Source organism: Dromiciops gliroides, chromosome 3 (assembly GCF_019393635.1).
Source record: "Dromiciops gliroides isolate mDroGli1 chromosome 3, mDroGli1.pri, whole genome shotgun sequence".
In the NCBI taxonomy this organism is placed as follows: Eukaryota; Metazoa; Chordata; class Mammalia; order Microbiotheria; family Microbiotheriidae; genus Dromiciops; species Dromiciops gliroides.
The window spans coordinates 141,503,255-141,528,560 of record NC_057863.1 but is presented as its reverse complement, the minus strand read 5'-3'; the positions used below and the strand labels follow the sequence as shown (position 1 = coordinate 141,528,560).

Sequence of the window (25,306 nt, the reverse complement as noted above, 5' to 3'; positions counted from 1 at the left end):
CCCTCATATTGACAAACAGTTGGGATATTATGATTTCATATTTAATTGTACATAAATTTATATGTATAAATTATACATTAAGTGAATAAAAAATATACAATACTCTTCTATGGAAAAAAAATACACTCCTTTATTCATTCCCAAAGTCTCTTCCTTCTTTTCCTACCAAGTTTTGTGTCATGGCAAAATGGATTCTGATTAAACATATCCACAATTCACATTAAGGTATATTGGTATAGGATCTTGTTTTGTCACTGGATTATTGACCAGGAAAGTAAGGAGAATGGTGACAAAAATGTTTCTCTACCCAAAATAATCAATAGTAACAAATTACACAAGAGCTAGTTTAGTTGCCAATATTTGCTCTCTTCATGGCTCCCCTTTCAGTCTTTCGGAATCTAGATCTCTGCTGCATCACTGGTCATAGTTCATTTAACTCAAACTACTGAAGACCCTGGCCATAGTCAACATAACTGTTACAGAAACAATTCTGGTCCCTCCCAACTATCTCATGGAGACTTCTAAGACAAATTCTACATCAGTGGAGGGAAGAGAGAAAGCCAATCTTGGATAACTAAGTATACAGGTCATGTAGTTGAGTAACCTCTAAAGCCAAACAAGTCTAAATATCATTTAAATGCCAGTGTTTATAATATGATTATTGATTTTGTAAAATACAACTCCAAGATGTTTGTGTATCTTATGGTATACATCACTCATTCTGCCATGGAAAATAAGAACTATACCAGAAAAAACCATTGAAAATGAAGTCTCTAGGGGCTGCTAGGTGGCACAGTGGAAAAGCACTGGCTCTGGATTCAGGAATACCTGAGTCCAAAACCGGCCTCATACACTTGACACTTACTAGCTGTGTGATCTTGGGCCAGTCACTTAGCCCTCGTTGCCCCACAGGAAAAAAAAAAAAAAAAAGAAAGAAAGGAAACAAATGAAAACGAAGTCACTGAAGTTATTCTACATGCATTTTCTATCAGTTTAGCTCACCTTTACAACCAATTACACCTGAATTCCTTGATGTATTGCTTTTAGAATCCAAAACTTTTATAAAAGATTACAAAATGATAAGTGTTTCTCTGCCAAGAGCACATTAATACATTATGCTATTGCTAATGAACTACAGAGCATACTTTGTACAAATGTTTTAGGTTGAATATAAGAAATATTATTAAGTTAATTAAAAGATAATTACTTTGCCTATATTAGGGCAAAGCATCAAGTGTTTCTTTAAAACGATTTTCAGTTTTTTTCTTCATATGAAATTAGCAAATCAAAGAAAAATCAAGTAATGCCTCATTTCCCTCTGAAACATCTGACTTTCTAGTGTTTAACTTCAATTTTAATTACACAAATCTGAAATATTCAACAATATTGTTTGAGGATTTTCATGTTATTCAAATAAAATATGTTAACACTGCAAACTATTTTGCAGGCTAAAGCATGGTATCATTTATACACTGTCCCTTGCATGTTAAATATTTGGGGTATATTGAATTTACCATAATCACCTATGGGATTATTAACCAAAATGATTTAAAAATTAATAATTTAGGCCACCATTAAAATTAATGTTATTAATAAACCTGTAAAATCATTCAGGAGAATTGTAAACAGAGAATTGTTTTTTAACTTTAAAAAGGATCTATAGGACCCAGGAGACATTTCTTTGAGTCACTCAAAATAATCTTTGATGTGTCATTTGTTTTACAAATGAAATAAGTGAATGTTTTTTTCTAACAAATGAACATGTTTACAGTGTTCTAAAAGTTTAAAATATTCTTTAAATATGACAGAAAATAAACCAAGACTCTCTCATTCCTTCTTTAATAAATTATAAAAATTAACATTTGATTAAGGCCTTTTGTTCTTACCTAATGATTACTTCTGAATATACATTCTATTCCTATCCACAACAAACCTTCTCTTGTTAAGGATGAAGAACAGTTGAAGAACAAGTAACAAAACCAAATCTGAAAAGACATATATCCTGAATCGATATCCTCCCATGTCTCCAAATAAAGTAGAAAGATACTATTTGGGAATTTCACACTTCTGAGATTGTCCTGGAGAGTAATTCCTCTCACCTAGGTTCATTTGATTAGAGGTCAATAAATCAAGAGGCAGGACAGAAGTTAATTAGTTTAATAAGCATAAGCATTTCCTAGGGGGCAGAATAGAAAGAGATATACACAGTTATAAGATTTTACACAGCTTTATGGAAACTACTCAGTTATTTCTCTTATTTAGGAGATATACTTGGAAGTTAAATAAAAAGGAGAGGATACCAGGTGAATTTGCAGAGAGAAAGTCTTAACATTGGTGTAACTTTGTAATATTTGCAATTAGAGTACAGTGGCTAGAGTGGCTAGAGTGCTGAGCTTAGAATCAGGAAGACTTATCTTTCTGAGTTCAAATCTGCCTCCAGGTACTTAGCTGTGTGACTCTGGGCAAGTCAGTTAAATATTTTTGCCTTAGTTTCCTCATCTGTAAGATTATCTAGAGAAGGACATGACAAACTAACCCAGTGTCTTTGCCAAGAATACCCCAAATGTGGTCATAAAGAGCCAGACACGACTGCAAAACAACTGAACAACAACAACAACAAAAAAAAGCCTTGTTATTTCTTTAATATCCAGTCTGTTCTGGTTGGAATGGTTCCCTGTCATTAATTACATCAGAATTATCTTGTTGCAACTATAAGTCTCTAGTAATCATTAGCATTTTTAGGTGAGATGTAGAAGTCTAAGATATTGGTGGCCTACCTTTCAGATAAAATCTGCACAACTCTGAAGGCTCAGTTTCTTTGTCCTCTATGGTTTATTTAAATGTTCTAAGGAGTAGAGAATATTCATCCCTTAAACTCACACCACAAGGGATTTGTCTATTTCCTCCACAATAAAGTTCCATTTTTCTTCTGGAAGGTCAATATAGGTTATGATAATTCCACTATTTTTAGCTTCATTTTATTGAATTTTGTTATTTATATATTTTTTGTAATAGCATGTACCATTTTCTTATATTTATAGACAACCTAAATATATTTATATTTTCTTATTAATCAACAATATTCCATTATATTTTTATATCTCAAAACATTTTCAACCATTTTGTAGTTGAGGCATTTTAAATTTTTCTTTGTTTCTTTTCTTTTTTTACTACCATGAAAGCTATTGCTATCAGCATTTTTGTATGCATGGGTCTTTCTATCTTTGTTCTCTTCTAGGTGTATACTTAGTTTTATAAACTTGTGGCCAAGTTATATAAACAATGGAATCAGTTATTTATTTGTTTGTTTTTATTACTTAATTACAAGTTATATCATGTCCAGACAGATTTACATGATTTGAGTCTAATTTTGTACCTGTCTTGCCACAAATTCCCTAAAATCAACTATTTCTGTCTTTGGCTATTGCAACTCTTGTAATTAGCTAGGTATTTTGTGATGTCTTTTAAAGGGGGAAATGAAGTATATCCAAAAGAAAAAGCATGACATTTAGGAATTAGTAGAACCTTACTGCTTCTGTGAAATATTGAGAAGTTGATGAATTTCGTCTTCTGTACATTGCCTGTAGTCTTCCTTTCCTACCACCAATAGTTTTCTTATTCATCTCTTGTATCATATGTCACCATGCTCACTTATATGATGTTTCAATCTCAGAAAGTTTACTCATATCTAGCTTATAAGAACCCCCTTCCATAAACAAAGAATCACAAAACTTCAAGGTTGGATGAGATCTTATGTGCCATCTCATTAGTTTATAAATAAAAAAAAATTCCCTCTTATAACACAGTTGACATATACTCATCCAATCTTTGATTAAACCCTCCAAAAAGTGCAAATCTATATATTTTTTTTATATTACTGAGGCAGCCCATTTCATTGCCTATTCTACAATTTTTATGAAATACTTCATTATATCGATTTTAAATTTTCATCTTTTCATCTTTAACCTCTTATGCCTAGTTGTGTTATCTGAGGCCAAATAGAAAAGTCTAATCCCTCTTCTTGTCCTCCGTGGGCAAAAGCAGTAAAAAAATCGTGGAATTTGCAAGAAAAAAATTTGACTATATGATGAAGGGGAAAAAATCCTATAATTAGTGCTCTCAAAATCAAGTGAACTGCCTAGAGAAGTTGTGGGCTCCCATTCTTCAGGAATCTACAGGAAGATGTTGTGATGTGTATATAATGTTATTCCTGACAGGTTTGAATTGGACGAGATTTTTCCTGAGTTCTCTTCCAAGCTTCTAACTTTCTAATTCTATTTTATTGAATCTTTTGTCATTTTTGTTGTTGTTATCTGACACAGTTGAGCAGTTATTAGGCTTTTTTTTTGGCTTAACATATAAGTTAAACATCACTTCCAAGTGTAAATATACTGTATAAATCCAAATGTGCCATCAGCTATTAGATCTCTTTTACACGGAGAAGAGCAAACTTTATTGAAATTACCAAAAACTTGGAATTTGAATGAAGATGATTAGCCTGAAATCTCATATTATAATTATGAATCTCAAAAGGACAAGTCAGAAGAACAAAGAGGTAACCCTGCATTTTGGATTAACCTTTTCATTCTCGGATCCCCATTTTATGTTTCAAGCTGGGCAAAATGATCATTATTTTAGAGGCAGATAAGTGATGCAGTGAATAGAACACTAGACTTAGAGTGAGAAAAAAACATGAGTTCAAATCCAGTTTCAAACGCTTAATACATGATCCTCTTCAAGTCACTTAATCTATGTCTGCCTCAATTACCTAAACTACAGTTCAGAATAAAACATCTACTTTGTAGGTTGTCATGATGTTCAAAATAGATAAGATTTGCAAAGAACTTAGCACAGTGCTTAACACATAGGTAATTAATACATGCTGGTTTCCTTCTTTTTCTTTCCTCTGAAACTTAGGAAGGAAGGGAACCTATTTTTTAAAATTTGTTCCAGGCTTGGAGCAAGGGGTAGTATGATGGTAGACATGGAAAGACCAATGTGGGCTTTCTCTTATTCAACTATGGTCTCACCTGGAAATGTTGTTTAAGGTCTTTATCGGCAATAACAATGCATGAGAAAAAAAATTGAGACAATGCAGGGATTGAGGATTGTATTTCCTTTCAATAAATGGAACTTAGTTTATCATCTTGTTTTCTCAATTGCTAATTGACATTTACTTTGAGTGAATTAGAATAACCTTCATCTGCTAGAATAAGTGTGAAATCAGTGATCAATTGTGAAAGAGGAGAGAGAAAATAGAGCTCTCTTTGCATGGCAGCAATCTTAAAACAATGCATATGTTACTTTAATGCTCAGCAAAAATCATTTGTCTCTTTTAAAATTCCAACCTGCAATGTAAGGCCATGCTTAACAAATACAGCAGCTGTTCTCTTCGTGATGACTTGCCGTATATGTTATTTCTGTAGAAACCATTTGCCTAGGAGGCAAAGGAAATTAGGAACAATATGTTTTATATTATACTGCTTTTAAAGTAGACTGTTATGCTTATGTTAGTAACAAACATGCCATAAGATAGTCATTTTTAGAATGATACAAGTGAAGGAGACAACAAATAATATAGTAAATGAATATAGTAAAATTCAAATGTAATTATGATGTTGACTAAAAATGAATTGCAGATAACTATGCTAGGGTATAATGATGCCCTTCCTATATATGATAGCAGTGGTCCTCCACTGACATGTTTATGTTAAAAATTATTATTCTTATCTGTAGTATAAAATTTAATAACTTTTTATTTTTTTTCTTTTCCTTATAAAAGGATGACAAAGCATCCCCACACACATAACCTCAGCCCCCAATTTAAACTACATGTAAGTTATATACTTCCACAACTTAAGTATCTATAAATTCATTCTAGTGGGTATTCTTTTTTGTTTGTTTTTTAGAATTTTATTTTCCAAAATATCAATTTTTTAAAACTTTGTGTTCCGACTACTCTTCCTCCCTCCCATCCCACCCCCCACCCCCAGGAAATTAAGCAATTCGATATAAGTTACATATGAGTAGTCATGGAAAACACCCCCACATTAGCTAGGTTGTGAGAGAAAACAGGTTAAAAAACAAAATTTCAGATTAAAGAATTGTCAAAATAAAATGTGTTTCAATCTGTTTTCATATACCATCAGTTCTTTCTCTGTAGATGGATTGCAATTTCCATAAGTCCATCAGGGTTATATTGGATCATTGCCTTGCTGAAAATAACCACGTGCTTCCCAGCAGATCATCTTACACTATTGCTATTGTTTGGTATACAGTACATTTCACTCTGGTTCAGTTCATATTGGGCCTACCAGGTTTTTCTGATATCATCCTGTTCATCATAATTTTTATATAGTACCTTAAACTTAACAAAGAATTTTCTTCCCAATAGCCCAGAAAAGTAGGTACCATACATTTTTCCATCAGAGTCAATCATCATAACTATTTCCCTCCAACCTCTTCCTTTCCCGTGATATTTGCTCTATTTTCTATCTCATTTTACCCTATACTTCCTCTAGTGTTTTACTTCTGACTTCCCCCTCCCCTGCTCTGTCATTCATTCTCTCATCCTTCCCTCCTTATCTTCTTCCCCTCCTACTTTCCTATAGTGTTAAATAGATTACTCCTCCCAATTGGGTGTGAATGTTATTCCATCCTTGAGCCCACTCTGATGAGATTAAGGTCTTTGAGCTAATTCTGTGTTCTAATTTTTTCTTCCTCCCTCCCTCCTCAACCCTCCCTATGAGATCAAACAATTCAATATGTCATACATGTGCAGTTATGCAGAACATCTTCACCTTCCTAGGAAGTGTTTTTCTTTTTACTGCTCCCTCCCTCCATTTCCTCCCCCCCCATCTCCTTCCCCTCCCACTTTCACTCAGGGCTAAAATATATTACTATACCCACTTGAGTATGTATGTTATTCCCTCTTTGAGGCAATTCTGATGATAGTAAGGTTCACTCACTCCATCACTCCTCCCTCCTTTTCCTGTCTCCTCCATAATTTTTTTCTTGTTTCCTTCATTTGAACTAGCACTCCCCAGTTTACCTCTCCCTTTCCCTCTCCTCTGGTGGCATTCCTCTTACTCCTCAACCCTATTTTTAAGATGTCATCATGGGTTAGCTAGGTGGCACCAGCCCTGGACCCAGGAGGTCTAGAGCCCAAATCCAGCTCCCAACATAAGACACCCCACCCTGTTTGCCCCTCAAAGAACAAGGATAAACAAAAAAATAAATGCTTTATATATATGTCATCCCTTCATATTCGGTTCAGACCCATGTCCTCTCAGTATTCCTTTCAGCTACCCAAATACTGAGAAAGTTCTTAGGAGTTCCGAGTATTATCTTCCCATGTAGGAATGTAAACAATTTAATCCTTTAATATCCCTCAGGGTTTCTTTTTCCTGTTTACTTTTTTAGGCTTCTCTAGTATTTTGTATGTGAAAGTCAAATTTTCTATACAGTTCGGTTCTTTTCATCACAAAAACCTGAAAGTCCTCTTTTCCATAGAAGTTCCACTTTTTCCTCTGAAATATTATACAAAGTTCTGCTGGGTATGTGATTCTTGGCTGAAGTCCTAGTTGCTTTGCCCTTTGGAATATCATATTCCATGCCCTCTGGTCCTTTCAACTATAGGCTGCCAGATCTTATTTTATCCTTATTGTAGCTCCACAGTATTTGATTTACTTTTTTTTATAGAAGCTTGCAATATTTTCTCCGTGACCTGGGAGCTCTGGAATTTGGCTATAATATTTCTGGAGAATTTCCTTTTTGGATCTCTTTCAGGAGGTGATTGGTTGATTCTTTCAATTTCTATTTTGCTTTCTGCTTCTAGAATATCAGGGCAATTTTCCCTGACAATTTCTTGGAAGATGCTGACCAAACTCTGATTTTGGTCATGGTTTTCAGGTAGTTAAATGATTTTCAAATGATCTCTCTTGAATCTATTTTCCAGAGCAGCTGTTTTTATGAGGAGATATTTCATATTGCTCTCAATTTTTTTATTCATTTGGATTTCCTTTACTCTGTCTTGGTTTCTCATAAAGTTACTAGCTTCCATTTGTTCAGTCCTAATTCATAGACAATAATTTTCATTCATTTTTCTCTCTATAATAATTTAATATTTTTTTTATTTAAAAATATCTATTTTCTTTCCATCATATATCCTTTACCCTTCTAGGAAAATAAAATCAAACTCATTATCAAATGTAAAATAAGGCAAAGCTAATTGGTTAACAGTCTATGCCATTCTTATATTAATTATATTTTATTGTTTTATATCATATTTTACTATATTATTTCATATTAGACTGTACTTTCTCACATTATATTGTATTGTATCATATCATATATTAGACTGCACTCTTATTGCATCATATCTCTGTCATGTTTAAATATGGGTCTTCTGTAATAATGATTCATCATTACATTTTTCAGAGTTCTTAAGTCTTTGAAAGTTGTTTATATTTAGATCTTAATATTCCATAAATTGTTATCATTTTGCTCAATTTATATAATACTAGTCTTCAAGTATGAGTCTTCCCCTGTTTATCTGAAACCATAAACTTCATAATTTTTGCAGCACAATATTATATTTTCTCACATATATTCATATGGATGATTCATACATTATTCTATATGATTCATATTTATAATTCACATATATGTCATTTTCTTAGCCATTCTTCAGTTGATTGGCATCTAATTTGTCTCTAGTTCTTTGCCACTACAAAAAGGTCTGCTATAAATATTTTTATGCATATGGATTTTCCCCCATTTGCTTTCATATCCTTCGGTTATAAATTTAGTAGTGGTATCCTCTGGGAAAAAGCATATTCATTTTGTAAAGTTTTGAATCATAGTTCAAAATGGCTTTCCAGAATTATTAAGACAATTCACAATTCCAGTGTAAATCTATTATCGCACTAGTTTTACTCTAGCCCCTCTAATATTTGATATTTTCTTTTCTGTGTTTGTCAACTGCCAATATAAAAGGCATAAATGCAACCTTAGAGTTACCTTAATTAACTTTTGTTTAATTATTAATGATTTAGAACAAAAATCTGCAAAAAAAGTAATGCTATGAAACTCTTTCTATAAGGTAATATGAGATTGATAGGGCAAGTTAAATGGCACAATGGGTAGAACACTGGCCTTGAAGTTAAGATTATCTGAGTTAATATTTGACCTTAGAAACTCATAAGGTGTATGACCCTGGGCAAGTCCCTAAACCCCAATTGCCTTAAGCATCTGGAGCCAGCTGCATTCATTCTGATATATATTTTGCCACTGGACACAGATGGCTCTGAAGGACAAAGTGAGTTTGGTGACTGCAAAATTCTGCCTTGCTTAAATCCAATTCACTGAAAGTCATGACATCACCCCAATGTCATCGTCCTCTTTGAGAATGAAGGATGGGGGCGCAGAGCCAAGATGGTGGTGGAAAGACATTAAAACCACAAGGCTCCTGATATAATCACCCCAAAAATAGCAATAAAAGAGAATGAAGAATAAACAACAACAACAACAATGGGACTAATGCCTATGTCAGGTAATAAGCAAAGAAATGTTATATGCTAACATTCCTAGTGAACATCAATGTAAAAAAATGTTGAATAAAATATAGATGAAATTAAAATTTCATATTTTAAAATATGTACTCTGTGAAATTAGCTTGACATAATTAATTCTGGTTGGTGGTTTCAAATTAGGAAAATGACAAATATATTTGACCTGATGGCCAGGTAAACATATGAAGAACAGTGCCCTCCTTCCCTTTCATCCTTGCTTCTATAGCCATCATACAGAAAAATACCTGCTGAATGGAAGAAATAAATAGCCTTACCTATTACAATTTATGATTAAGTTCCAAGGAATAGTACCCCAAGTCCAACAAACTAAGGAAGAGCAATACTTGACCCCCAGACCACTGGGTATATTTCCAATTTGATTCTAAAAACATCATGAAAGAAAGAAAATTTTGTGGAGATGTGCCTGGCAATTTCTTCCTGCAAAGTGATGAAACCCCTTGCTTTTTGGAAGATACAGCTATAAATATAGATGCAAAAGCAATGAGTACAAGTGCAAAAAGAAGGTGAAGCTACAAATACCCAATGCATAAAAGAAAACAAACACTAAACAAGCAAACAAAAAGAAAGCAGGAATGTTTTCAACAACAAAACACTTGGTGCTTTTATATTATTTAAAAATGTAGTCTCGAAAGAATTACCCCCTCCCCACCCCCTGCAAACAAACACACAAACCAGAAAAAAATTAGAAAATTCATATGGGAGAAGAAAAATTCAAGGGAAAGAATAAAACTAAAACAAAATAAATAATGGCCTTGAAGAACTAATAGACCTGAATAGTGTCAAATATCAAGATATATTATAAAGCAATAAATCAACAAGCTTTAAGTCTTACATATGTAAAATTCACTATTATAAGTTCTGGGGCAGGAGGCAGCTAGATGGCACAGTGGATAAAGCACTGGCCCTGGATTTAGGATTACCTGAGTTCAAATCTGGCCTCAGACACTTTATACTTACTAGCTATGGGAACTTGGGCAAGTCACTTAACCCCCATTGCCCAACAAAAACAAAGCAAACAAAATAGTTCTGGGGCAGGCAGTGGGAGGGACCAAAAGGAAAAAAATCCATTCTCAAGGAGTTCACTTTCTACAGGGAGAAATAGCATGCAAACAATGATGTACAAATAAGAGATATAAAGGATTAATCAACAGTAACCTCATTGGCCCTAAGGAATACCAGTAAAGACTTCTTGTAAAATGTAGAATTTTAACTGAGACTTAAAGAAAGAGTCAGGACAGTCAGAGAATTCAGGAAAAACAAACAAGGGGTGATAGCATTTAAGGAAAGAGAGATATCCAGTGAAAATGTGCAGATTCAGGAGATGGAATATTTGATTTTAGGAACAGCAAGGAGGCCATTTTGACTGAAATGCAAAGGACATGGAATGGAATACAAGTAGAAAAAGGTGATATTCTGTAAGACTTTAAAAGTTAAACCTAGGAATTTTATATTTTAACCTAGAAGAAATAGGGAGTCACTGGAAATTACTAAGGACAGTTACATGGTCAGGCCCATGATTTAGGAAGATTAGGTAGTTATGTGGTATATAGGTAAAGAGAAATTTAATCAAACTAGTTGTGAGGTTGTGAGAGCTGCCACCATAGTGGTGGCAGTATTAAAATAGAAAAGCATGTATATAAGACATTGTAATCATCGAAATTTGGTCAATCTTCAATTTTCATGGGGGTAATATTCTCAGAAATATGCACATAAGGACATTAGATTTCTGTGAAAACCAAAAACTATAATATTTTGCTAAAAATGACAAAAAATCCACTTTTATAGTATAATTCTTTACAATAAAAGTTTAATTTTGGCACTACACACTTTGCCTCATATAATAATCATGAAATAACACAGAAAATAACATACAGAAAATAAAACTGGTAACATGCAAAAACATGTTTTCTCACTGTTAACCCCTTAGAATTCTGTAACGTGTTAACATCTAATAAAAATATTGAGGGGCAGATAGGTGGCACAGTGGATAAAGCATCAGCCCTGGATTCAGGAGGACTGAAGTTCAAATCCAGCCTCAGACACTTGACACTTACTAGCTGTGTGACCATGGACAAGTCACTTAACCCTCATTGCCCCACCTAATATATATATATATATATATACTTCAGACAATTCACTTCTCGTAATATAAAATCTCTAGTATCATAAATGCTGTACAGTAAATAAAATGCTTAAAACTAAAACTTTTTTTATACTAGAATCTTACCTTCTACCGTATCAGATGACAATGTGAGGACATTGTCCTACAAACTACAATGCTATAAACATCTCTAACTTGGCTGCTTTCTGAAAACTAAAGGACAGGGTACTAGGAATTTAGTCATTTCAGTCAGAAGACACAAAGATTGGCAAGGTCTGTATATCAACTCTAACCCTCTATCCTTCATGACTAGTGGATGGTATTGGAGATCATGAAGGACTCACCAGCTTGAAATATTCTATAATGTCTGTTTCTTAAGCCTTGTGAGATTCTTAAGGGTCCTGGCATATGGGAGCATAGCAGGGGGAAATTGGCATTTAACCTTGAGGCTGCTACTAATGGTAGGATTGACAGCCATGATATCTCTAGCCATCTCGTCATTGAGACTATAACAGCTGCAGATATTACTGCACAAAGTTTAGTTAACACTTTTATTTTGTGACTAAGCAGCATCACTGACTTTGCACACTTGGGTTTAGAGTCCAAAGGAATTCTGCTATGTTATGGAGGAATAATTGCAACACAAAAATTGAGTTTTAAAGTCAAACAATGGAAATATGCAATGAATGAATGGGGAGCTCTTTACAAAGGAAGGTTGAACAAAACCAGTGAAGCATCCTCCTATAAGTAAATTATATTCTGATAAAGCTTAAAGGCTGCTGACTGGAAAGGTTTTTTTCTTTATTTAAGTCTTTGTTATTGTTGCTTGCCTTTCATTCTTAAAGAGGACCATGGCAATTGGGAAATGCAAAGTCTCCAACCTCCTTTTGTCCTCCTTAGGCAGGTGTACCTCATGGCAAGATATATATCAGGATAATTGGAGATGGCTCTGGACTGTTAAGGAAATTGGGGTAAAGTGACTTGCTTAGGATCAAACAGCTAATAAGTATCTGAGGTGAGATTTGAACTCAGGTCTTCCCAACTTCAGGGTCAGTGTTCTAGCCAATCTGCCAACAAATGCCCTGAGACTTTCTTATCATTCCCTAGATTTGAGCCTCTTAAACTTTTTCCACTAGTGATACCATTTCACAGGAGAAATTTTAAAACAATCTGTGTATAGAGGTATATAAAATAGGTATATATAACCTCTTTCTGTTGCCTGAGTGTGAGGGGCCTTTTGGATCAGTCAATTAGTATATGGTTTCTCAACCAAAGATTTGATATAGACTGCTAAGATTGCTTCTCAATCACAAGGAAACTGTGATTTGGAATGTTTGCTAATCTTACATTCATAGATTAGACATATTTGCTATCCTTGCATTTAAAACCCTAAATATAATTGACTGAACCAGTTGTTGGATACAGAGGAAATTCCTGGTATGTATCTCTATCTTGTTAGCAAATACTCTTTTTTGCATTTCTTCGTATCTTTGAGCAATGAACACAATGCCTGATATATAGGAGATGCTTAATAAATGCTAGTTGAATAATTTACTCACTAAAGATCATCCTTTTGTCTAGTGTTTCAGCCCAGTCCATCACCACCACCATTTTGGTCATGGAAAAATTAGAGGACACAGTGAGTGAAAGGACAATATTTTCTCACATTTATCACCTATCCTTCTGCTTCAGAGTATTCTGGGACATTGTTAAGATACTCTTAAAAAGGTTCTTTACTGTTGTGCTTTGGTAAAATGAGAATATTGGGTAAGGCATACTCATCTACCCTCCATATACATATTGTTGCCAGGCCAAGTTAAACTTCATCTTCATATTCCATTTAGTCATTCCATTGTCTACCCAGACCATTCTACTCTTTGCCATCTGCCTTGCTATTTGTCTATCATTGCTGTGTTATTCCTCCCTTCCTCCCTCTTTCACATCTCTTTCCTTGGTGATCAATTAACTATATTTATTCTCTTTTCCTGCCATAATAAACTCCTTGAGGGCAGGAACTGCTTTCTTGATCAATTTCTATCCCCAGTGCTTGGGATATCTGGAATATTATAGATACTTAATATTTTCATTTTTTGTTCAATAATTCTGCTGAGGGGTAAAATATTTCCTATATCATAACCAAGTAGTTTGAATTTGAATATCAGAATGATATAATATAAAGCACAAATACACAAATCATTTTGAAACCAGAGAGAACTATATAAATGTTATTCTCTATTAAAATATAAGTACATACTATTTTAACTGAATTTTAGTGGGATCTTTTGTTTGTTCTTTAGTATGTCTTCAAATTGTTGGATATATTTAAATAATGCATATGTGATTTTTTTCTTTACTAAAATTCTTCTTTGTCACTTCATCATAGTGTGGTTGTGATTTTTAGTGCCTAAATATTTTGCCAGTGGTGAAAAATTCTAGCAAGTCTTACCAAGTTATAAAGGTTACCAAGTTATAAAGGTTTCAAGTATGGACCTAGTGACAAGGCTCCCCATGAACCTGTCTATCCCAAACTACTTCTCTAATGTAATAATTAAAGTCAAAAAGCATTAACATAGACATATTCTGTCTTAAGTTAATCAAATATGATTTTTGAAAAGAATGATTAGGGACTTCTCCCTTTCCCTCTCATAACAGTATTCAAATGCAACTTTTTCTTTTGTAAACCCACATTTATTATGTATTTAAGAACATTATTCTAAGAAGGGGATCCTTCGATTTTCCAAGGTTGCTAAAATGTCTATAACAAATATTAACAAAAAAAAATTAGAATTCCTGTTTTAATTGGTAGCAGATTTCCCAAATTCTCTTTGGGAATGATTCTACTTGGGGAGAGGGAAGAATTCAGCCATCAGAAAACAGTTACTGGGGGTAGCTAGGTGGCAGAGTGGATAAAGCACTGGTCCTGGATTCAGGAGGACCTGAGTTCAAATCCGGCCTCAGACACTTGACACTTACTAGCTGTGTAACCCTGGGCAAGTCACTTAACCCTCATTGCCTTGCAAAAAAAGAAAGAATGAATGAAAGAATGAAAGAAAGGGAGAAAGAAAGAAAGAAAGAAAGAAAGAAAGAAAGAAAGAAAGAAAGAAAGAAAGAAAGAAAGAAAGAAAGAAAGAAAGAAAGAAAGAAAGAAAGAAAAACAGTTACTTGGAAGACCTGGGAAAACGAAAGTAAAAATCAAGTGGCAATGAGTATCATATCCATTAAAATCACCTTAACCAGTAACCCATTATCACTTATCTATATCTACTAATTTCTTCAGTTGATTATAGATATAACTAGAGTAGCTGACTTGGCAAAGAGCGTGGACAGGTAAATACTTCTTCCTGGTTTTCGACGTTGTTCTTTTGGTTACTGGTTGGAGAAAGCTAAAGATCTATGGTTCGAAATGAGGAAGTATGAATGGTGAAGGTTTCTATTAGAAGTGAAATGATAAATCTACAGGGACCCAATATAACCTGATTATTCTCTTCACCAACCTCAGAGATTATGTGTGGTCATCTCTTCTCTTCTTCCTGCTAATGGGAAATTCTGAGGTAGTTTTTAGGAGGAAGAGGAATTGATATTACTACTCATTAATTACAGATTTCAAATTGTGGCTATCAAAAATGTATCTCCCAAATCAAGATGAGAATGAGTGAAAATGAGTTGAGCATATATTTAGATTAAAAACATTTTTAAAAAACAAATACTGTATACTTTTTCACTATACCATTTTATGCTAAAGAGGAAGTCAAACATTATTTTAAAATGAATTATTAGATCCATCTAGTCACACTAATTTTGAAATTAAGCAAAAGAGTCCGAAATAAAATCATTACTATAATTTTTTAAACTTCCTTTAAAAGTATTTTGGATAGGGGGCAGCTAGGTGGCACAGTGGATAGAGCACTGGCCCTGGAGTCAGGAGTACCTGAGTTCAAATCTGGCCTCAAAAACTTAACACTTACTAGCTGTGTGACCCTGGGCAAGTCAATTAACACCCAATTGCCTCACTAAAAATATTTTTGATAAATATTTGCTTTGGAAATAAAAGCATAACAGGCCAGCAAGAATGTATCATTGAAAATTCATTGAAATATGTAACAATGTGACCTAATTTTGGTTTATAACACAGTATACTAAATAACTACTATTTAGGAGTCTCTTTTGATTCTTTTAAAAATGAAACAATCCTTCTTTCTATAAAGAAGAAAAATATAAATAACAAATGTACAACTGGGAAGACTACATGATAAGGTATTTTTTGCTCCACCTAAAATAATGGTACTTTTCATCCTGAAAATTCTTTGGTATAGAAAATATAATTATTATCCCTATGCAGTTTAAATAAAACACTCTGCAAGAAGAAAGGGGAAATCTCATTGTTTCAGCATCTTCAGAAAACCTGTAGGTGTAAAGCACTGAGCACATACCCTATTGTGTCTACTCTGTGGGAGGTGCTATTTCTAATTAAATAGAGATGTGGAGTAGTGAAGAACAAATATTGCACAAAGCTCCATAGTGCTTTTAATTGTAAATATTTAATACTGATGGGTCTTGGAAAGTTTCTGACAAATACTGAGCTAAGGAGCAATGAAAGAAAGGAAATGGATGAATGGGGGTAGGATGGAATGCTATTTAACCTTAACCTTAATGGGCCCATGGGCTAGGAATATAAAACTGGTTTTACATTTTGTGATAGAATCCTGCTGAGTTTGAGCCTTGGATTTTATTATTGTCTCTTTTTGGCCTTAAATTTACCTTGGGGATAATGTGCATTGGGATGTAGGCCAGAGGTTAGTTCAAGAAAATCTTACAAGGTGAATTACCCGATTGAATAACTTGACCATTTCAAAACCACTCTGCAGCAACTTGGGCAATTCCTATTCCATAATTACCAGGCCTCAGACTTTGCCTCTGGGATTCATGCCCCAGGACCTCACCTTTCCCAGCCATTTTCTTTCTTTCTTTCTTTCTTTTTTCTTTTTTTTTTTTTTTTGCAGGGCAATGGGGGTTAAGTGACTTGCTCAAGGTCACACAGCTAGTAAGTGTCAAGTGTCTGAGACCGGATTTGAACTCAGGTACTCCTGAATCCAGGGCCAGTGTTTTATCCACTGTGCCACCTAGCTGCCCCTCCCAGCCATTTTCTATGGAGCTACATTCCCCATTCTTTGATCTTCTTTTCATGTAGTTATTGTTCTATAAAATGTAACTTCTTTGTTATGGGAAAAATATCTCCTCTTTGAGTTCATGTGATGGGTAACTGCTTCTGGATATGTATTTACCACAATGCAAAAATAATGGAGGCAAAAACCTAAGTTTTAATATTATGCTCAAACATAAGTTCAGGCCTCAGAGAAAACCCTGTCATGTGGATTCTCACAAGCTTCCTTCTAGGAAAAAGTTAATTAGAATTCTTTTACATATTTCAATCTAGTTCATTCTTGTTAGGCCATAAAATTAAAGAGAAGATAGATCCATAATCCCATACTTTAAGAAGTATTATAAAAGTTGAACAAACTTAGTTAAACAGACTCATGATTTCACACATTTATTAGGAAGCAAATTTATTAAACAATAGGTATAATAAATCAGGATACAGATTAAATTTTCTTTAAAGATTCACAATTAGACTAATTCAGGAGGAGGATTTAGGAGGCAAGGGAAGTTGAGATGCTTCTTCTGGCTTCTTATGTAAGGCAAACAAAGTGTAGAAAGGAAAAGTCTTCATTTGGGCTTTCACCCTGATTAATGAAGGAAAATTTAGTACAAAGAAAATTTAAAAGGATTTTATTATAAGTATGTCAAGGTAGCTACACTTTGACTGGCTGATCACTAAAGGTCAGCTTTTATAGGTAACTTTAAGACAATCCAGATATATCCACCTCAGAAAAAGAGTATCCTTGAATCTCAGTTCCTGCCCAAGTTATCAAGAATTTGGGAATTTTCAGGTAGGGATATTTGATCTGTGCTTTAATGAAATCAAGCCACCTGGTGCAGATGACTTACATTATGAAAGAACTATATTTGAGAGAGAAGGAACAGAAGAAGTATCCATTGAACTACTGTCAGTGATATTTAAAAGATTATAATAAGGGGCAGCTAGGTGGCACAGTAGATAAAGCACCAGCCCTGGATTCAGGAGAACCTGAGTTCAAATCTGGCCTCAAACACTTTATACTTACTAGCTGTGTGACCTGGGGCAAGTCACTTAAAACTTATTGCCCCACAAGAAAAAAAAAGGATAAATAAACAAATGAATAAAATTAAAAATAAATAAATAAAATATTATAGCAAACAGGAAAGGTTTCACAAGAGCTAAGAACAGTAATACAGACACAATTTTTAAAAAAGTAACAAACTATAAGCCACTGAGTTTGAAATATATTCCTGAGAAAATCATTAAAGAGCCATTGATGAACATCTAGAAAGGTAATCCATGATTATAAAGAACTGGCATGTGTTCTTGAAGAAAAAGTTGTACCAGACTAACTTTTATTCCTTTTTTGAAAGGATTACTAGACAAGGATAAGACACTAATGCCATAGACATAGCATACTTATATTTTTGCAGAGCTTTTGATAAAGTACCACATGTTATTCTTATGGAGAAGATAGAAAGATATGAATCAGACAATAAAATAATTGTATAGCTTCATAATTGATTGTATAGTTATATTTAAGAAGTATTTTATTGGCCAAAACCCAAGGATCCCAAGGATCTGTGCTTGGAACTATGCTGTTTTATATTTTTTTTATAAATGACTTGGATAAAGGCATATATGACATACTTATCAAACATACAGATGACAAAATGTCAGGAAAATTTTCAGTAATAGTACATGACAGTCATGAATCCAAATAGATTGAGAGACCAGAACATTAAGCTGAATCTAAAACAAACAAACAAAAAAAAAGAATTCAACAAAGATAATAATAAAATCCTAAACTAATACTTAAAAGATAAAATTCACAAACATAAAATGGGGATGTAATGTATGTATAGATAGTAAATTAATGAAAAAATGTTTTTTTTAGTTACTACAAGGTCAATATATTCTATGTAAGGGCCAAAATTTTATATATGGAGTGTTATTAGGGTGACACGCCTTACTATTGGGGTCCCAGAAATATGAGGGACTCTTTTAGGTTTAAGTTCCCCTTTGAACTTTCCTTTTTATATATTCCTTCCAGGCCAATAAGAAAAGGAGCCTCTGAACTATAGTTCATAAAGGATCAGGTTTTATTACTTGGGAATTAATTAAATCACAAATGTGAAACCAATTAAGGAAATAAGGATATAGAAATACAGATAGATAGTCTTAACTCCAAGCTTAGCCTATGCAATCCTGAGTGTTCCTAATTAAGCTAGTTAAAAGGATTTAGGATTTTCCTTAATTAAATCTCACCAAACCCCAGTACGTAAACATGTGCCTCCACCAGGTCCAGGACTGCCACCACACTGATTCTCCAGGCCAAAAAGAGCACAAATTTTTGAACTTGCCCATTCTACAAGAAGTTCCCTCCCTTCCAGTCTCATTCAGTAGTTTTTCCTACACCAAAAAGGAGAGGTCTGGCATTTTCCTCCCCCAAAAGGGGAGGTCCTTCAAAAGCTGCTCAGTAGCATGTGCAATCTCAGGATGGATCAGGTGTGGCCTCTTCCAAATGATTCAGCTAAAACTTTAGATAGTAATCTTTACCACAAATAATTTTTACTACATCTACCAGTTTGAGTTGGCAGCTAATGGGACCTTTGGCTGCATTAAGAGGGCTATAGTTTTCGGCAATAGGGAGGTGTTATTATTGTTATTCAGTCATGTCCAACCCTTCATGATCCCATTTGGGGTTTTCTTGGCAAAGCTATAGTAGTAGTTTGCTACTTCCTTTTCCAGCTCATTTTACAGAAGAATAAATTGAGCCAAACAGGTTTAAGTGACTCATGCAGTGTCACTCAGCTACTATTTGTCTAAGGCCAGATTTGAAATTATTAGGCCCAGTACTCTATTCACAGTGCCATCCAACTGCCTTTAAGTGAGGGAGGTGAGAGTACAACTATACTTTTCCCTTTTCAAACCTTATTTGTAAATAAATAAGTAAACAAATATATGAATGAATGAATGATTAATATAGTATTCATCTCTGGATATCATGGTTTAAGAAGGAAATTAATACTTGGATTATAAAAAGGAGTCCAACCAGGATGATAAAGGGCCTATTATATGAGAATAAATTGAGGGACCTGGAGATATTTAGCTTAAAAAAGCATCTACTCCCACAAGCTAGAATTATTCATTTTTCATCTTGCAAGTCATAGATTCAAATGCAGCCACAAGAATAAATAAATAAGCAAGCAAACAACCAGAAAAACAAACAAATAAATGAATGCATGAATGAACAAATAACTAAATAAGTTAATGAATAAATGCATAGGTAGATAGAAATATGATAGATAAACATAAATAGATAAACAAATGGATGGATGGATGGATGAATGAACAAACAAGTTGAATGAATGAATAAATGAATGCATGAATGAATGAATGAATGAATGAAAGCATAGTTTTTTTTAGCAATGGATAAAGATCAAAAGGTGCAATATTACCCTAATACATTTTGTCTAGAGACTTTTTGTCTTTACTTCTCTGAAATCTTCAATTTACCCTTGTAAAAAAATGCAAATTTCTCTTGCTGTCCAAAAATACTAAATTAGCATAACCTGAACACCTATCTATCTGTTTATATTGATATTGTGGGGGGGAACAAGGACATTCTCGACTCATAATCTTTTTGCAGATGAGGAACTACCTAAATTGCTCTTTTGTCTGTAACTTTACTATTGACAGGTTGTGATATACCTAGGGTCATCTCACTAATACATCAGAAGTCAGAAGCAACCCCTTCCCTACTGCTGCTGATGCTGCCTCCGCTTCGGGAGGAACTTGTCCCTCTTGTCGATGGGTTCTCGGGCCTCCACCTTATTGCGGGATGAAGAACTCGAGGAAATAAAAAAAGAGACTGGCTTTTCCCACAGTCAAATCACCCATCTCTACAGCTGGTGCAACAGCCTGGACAAAGGGGAAAATGGTATTCTCAGCCCTGAAGACTTCCAGCAGATTCCAGAGCTTGCCATCAACCCCCTGAGGGATCGGATCATCAACGCCTTCTTCCCTGAGGGAGGGGACCAGGTAAACTTTCATGGATTCATGAGACCTCTGCCTTACTTCCAACCAATCGAAGATAATGAGAAAAGCAAAGATGTGAATGAACCAGAACCACTCAACAGCCAGAACAATAAAATACACTTTGCTTTTCAATTATATGACTTGGATAAAGATGACAAGATTTCCTGAGATGAATTGTTACAGGTACTACACACGATGGTTGTAGTGAATATTTCAGATAAGCAGCTGGGCAGCATTGCAGATAGGACAACCCAAGAGGTTGACCAGGATGGGGACAGTGCCATATCCTTTACAGAGTTTGTCAAGGTTTTGGAGCAAAACCTTGGATGTAGAGCAAAAGATGAACATCTGGTTTCTTCACTAATAGATTGGGACCAAATTGTTCCTGGCTGTCTTGTACTTGACAAGCAGAACTTGAGTTTTTCCTCCCTCTCCCTTCAGAACCCCTTCTCTCCCCAAGTGCTGCTGCTGTTGCATGACAAATCCTGCCCTCTTTGTGCCGGCATACACCTGACAACCTTGGTGTTAGAAGCAGGGCACTAAGGAATGAATGGTACACCTAGGCTCTCCCACTCTCTTCGGTTTCTCCCTCCACAGTTCTCCATTTATCAATATTTCCTTTCCTTTTTGTGCTTCTGTCAGCTATAAATCCATCAGTCCGAGGGAGTGAGGGAAGCACCCCCACCCATCCTCCATCTCCCATCCCCAAAGGGCCAGCAAAGTCCCTCCCCCAATGGAGACTGGAGCCATACATATGTTCTAGTCAGGTTTTAGCATACCTAAATGTCTCCACCTGCACATGTGTAACTGCACAGCCAGTCCTTTAGTCTCTGTGTTCCTTTTTGAGCCTCACCCTCCTTTGTCCTTCCTTCCCTCAAGTATTCCTATCACATTCTCACATCTCTTATTTGTCAGGGCTTATAAGCTTGGTGAGGTGGCTTAATGGTTTTTTACCACCTTCCACTCTTAAATGGCACTCTAGGACATTGCCTCCCCAGGAGCTTTTCCGTATCTACCACTCTTCTTTGAAGAATAGGAATATTCTTGGGCATTTTACACTCTGTGTTGTAGTTGAAAGATGGCAGGATGGAGACATCCTTCCTGAAAGTGAGTGGCCAAGGTGAGAAGTGGAGGGTCAAGCCCTCTGGGTGTCCTTACTTAGGGCACCTCACCTCTGGTCTCTGACCTGCATTATTACTCATTGGTACAGTATTTACCCTTCAGAAACTAGCCAGCCACCTGGAAGCACACTAGACTTCTGGGCAGGTATTATCAGGATGGCATCTATGGCAATATGTATGTGAGATTTCTCATGGCTCCTTGGAAAGGGAGGCAGGCTTTGTTTCCTCTGAGATCCTTGGTATTGACACCTATAGCATGGTTTATACTTTGATATCACAACACTAAAGTATCTTATACTTTGAGTGTCCAAGTAGACAAACTAGTGTTAAGGAAGTGCCTAACTTATCCCAGACCAAGTGATTTAAAGATTGTCCTGAGTATCTTGAAGTTCTACACACAAATTCTCTTAAAAATTGACATTTTCAAATGATTATGCTGGGATTCAAAGCCAGCTCATGTTACAGGTCCAAAGAGATGAATGTATTGCAAAGTTAGCCTCCTGGTTAACTAGTTTCCTAGTCCCTCATATATACTGCACCTGATTCTTCAGAAACAAGGGGTCTGACACTGATTACACATTCCGAGGTGGGTTTATAGGCCTGTGAAAAAAGCCAGAGCAACTTCCCTGCCAAAGTCAGCTTAATTGTGATTTCCCTGAATCAGGTGGTGCCTTGCTAACTGTTCTATGAGTTGCTTAATTTCTGTATCTGCCCTGGACTGGCTTTTTCCTGGCTCCTTGCTTGCTTATTTGCATCAGAAGACTGATCAAGATGTACATGGGATTCTTTAGGGAAGGTAGCTTGCTGACCTGTCCTGAATCAGAATGCCAGCTGAAAAAGTGGGGTGGGGTATGAAGGTGGTCAGGTGGGGCACTGTAGATGTAAAGTGCCAGTGACTTTCTCATGAGGGAATGAACCTAGATCACTTCTCAGATGATGTAATATAGGAATTGTATAAAAGGGAAGAATTGTCTGATGTGATCTGTTAGAGAGCTACTTTAGTGGCTTCATGACTTGCATATTTAAGGTTCTTAAAGGAAAAAAAATGCATCCCCCCCCCTTTTGGCTGTATACTAAACGGTTTTAATCCACGGTTGTGCCTTACAGTTCCATTAAAATTGTATTCTTCCATTCATCAATAAAAACTTGTGGTTAAAACAAAAACCAAAAAACAAAACAAAACAAAAAAAGAAGTCAGAAGCAGGACATGAAACCAAGTTTTCCTATCTATAAAAATGTCCCTTGGGAAATTTTTAGCAACAATTCATATTTTTGTTGTATTTTACAGTTAATAAAACCTTTGTTACAATAATATAATGTGTTTGTTAGGCAGAACAGTTATTGTCTTCAAATGAGGAAACAAATTCAAAGAAGTGCTGTGAATTGCCTATGGTCATATAAAACACACACACACACACACATTCACACAGAGAAACAAGTCTGTAAGTTCCTAAAATTTTTTGAAAGTCTTGCTAGTTATTTGCACAAGCTTAAGGGCATGTATGAGAGCTATTTCATAAGCTATTATCTACATTAAATTTTAAAGTTTCAGGAAAGTATTCTGAGTATATAAGAACACTTACAATGAAGAAAGAGGCAAGACTTTTACTGTGGACTGGAGATAATAGGAAGTAAATATTGTGATTTTAAGGCCATGGTTTCAGATAGCTTGCAAAGCATTAAAAAAAAATCTGAAACTATTATAGAACACATTCTTTTTTCTTATTCAATAAGCAAAGGATATGCCATAATATTAAATAGGATTCAGTAATGAGTGATGTAGAGTGGACTTGATGTCAGGAAGAATTAAATTCCAATCTTGTTCCTGACAGTAGCTAGGTGATCTGAAGAAGTCACATAACTTATTTACTTTACTTTTTCCATCTGTAAATTAAGAAGCTTCAAATTAAAGGTACCTTAGGTTTCAACTAACTCTAAAGATATGATCTCCTAATCTTCTGGTTATTTTCAACAAGAAATACATCCTTCTGCCAGTTATACAAAAACTGCAAATAAACAATCCACCTTCTTTCTTTCTTTTTTTCTTAAATTTAGGTCACTTGTCTAAGTAGATGAAGATAAAAACCACAACCTTCAATTATAGAGCACAGGATGATTTTATATTCCATATGAAAATAGGTTATACTGTCATGTTTTTATATGTTGTTTGAGGGTTTTTTGTGTGTAATCATGTTCAGTCATATTAAAGTAAGATACTTTAAGTAATCATAAAATGAGATTCCAAATTTATTTTGTTATGAATTTAGCACATCACAAATTGTGTTTTTGCGTATGAATTCCACTAAGGTGTTGTTTTTTTCCAAACCCAATTCATATTTGAGTTTTGTCTTAATTGCTAAGGAGTATAGATGATATATTTCATTAGTTTCTTGAAATCGAAGAGGCATAAGGAAATTTTAAATAACTGGTTTAGAAAATATCCAAGTTAAGGTAATAGATATGTCAATAACAATAAAATTATTAGAATTAGGTATACTTTAAAAAAATAAAAAGGTAGAGGTTAAAGCAAATATTTTTTGTACTCCATGGTCTTGAAGAAAAATGAGAAAATAATTACTAGTTATTTTAGAAATCCGCTCTTCCATAAAGGTTGTGTCTATACTTTATGGTAGCAGAATCATTTTTGCTAATTATTCATGATGATTTATCACTAAATAAAAAGCCACCACATGGTAAATTCTATCTAATTATGATAACAAATAGAATTGCTTACCACTTTGTGTTACAGACTTTTGAAATGACTAGGGTGATTTAAAATGACCATTCTGAAGGGGCAGAGCCAAGATGGGGAAGGAAAGACATTAAATGAACAAAGTTCCTGACACAATTACCCCCAAAACAGCAATAAAACAAGGCCTGGAGCTACAAAACCCAGAAAAAGATGGGCTGAGATTTTTTTGTCTAGATTAAAGGGGGCCTTATTGGGAAGTGAGAAGAGTCCAACCCTACAATCTGCCAATACAGACTCTAGACACACTGCACAAGAGGAACTTGCCCCTGAGCCTCCAAATCAGCTACAACACCTGCATCTTCTTTAACTAAGCTTACCATTGGGTGAGAGGGATGAATGGCTGGTGGGGTGGGGGGGATGTACTGGAGTGTCTGCAGGACCTAAGGAGGAATTCAGCTATCAGACCCCATCAGGGAACCAGCAAGAAAGCCTGAGCAGCATGAGACCCATGTGGGGGAGGAGTGTAGGCACGTCAAAGCTAAAAACCACAGCGCACAATGTTCTGGTAGCTTAGCAAGTTGGCTTGAGGTTATGTTAAGACCAGAGAACAGGCCAGGCAAG

General features: G+C 34.9%; 1 pseudogene; it reads left to right on the top strand.

Annotated features, from left to right (window-relative positions):
* Positions 1–20,644: 20,644 nt before the first annotated feature.
* On the top strand, positions 20,645–21,236 carry LOC122745701 (annotated as a pseudogene).
* Positions 21,237–25,306: the final 4,070 nt, after the last annotated feature.